At 34.2% G+C, this 316-nt stretch overlaps 1 protein-coding gene across 6 annotated transcripts in view; it reads right to left on the bottom strand.

Annotated features, from left to right (window-relative positions):
* The window catches only part of CFAP70 (cilia and flagella associated protein 70), a 93,871-nt gene that overhangs the window by 9,827 nt on the left and 83,728 nt on the right, over positions 1–316 (bottom strand). The window lies entirely within an intron of this gene.

The raw sequence follows: 316 nt of genomic DNA, 5'->3' as shown, positions 1-316 counted from the left end.
AAAAAAAAAAAAAAAAAAAAAAAGAGCAAGTGTAGAAACTAATGCTATGTCCAAAAATAAGTGACTTATTTAATATCAAAATTTATGATACACGCACGCTTAGGTAGAATGTGACCAAAACACTGAGGGAGTGGGGCAAAGGTAACCTGAACATCTCAGTGGCAGTTCTTAACTCAAGTTTGTTTTCTTTTTCTCTTTTTTGCATATATTTTTATTTTGGGATAATTTTAGATTTACAGAAAAGCTCCAAAGACAGGCAGAAGAAGCCACGGGCCTTCAGGATAAGGTTCCACATGGCTACTGTGAACTAGATTTT

Source organism: Tupaia chinensis, unplaced genomic scaffold (genome assembly GCF_000334495.1).
Source record: "Tupaia chinensis unplaced genomic scaffold, TupChi_1.0 Scaffold148012_1, whole genome shotgun sequence".
Taxonomy (NCBI): domain Eukaryota; kingdom Metazoa; phylum Chordata; class Mammalia; order Scandentia; family Tupaiidae; genus Tupaia; species Tupaia belangeri.
Note: the sequence above shows the minus strand (reverse complement) of the source record. Positions and strands in the feature narration are given on the sequence as shown.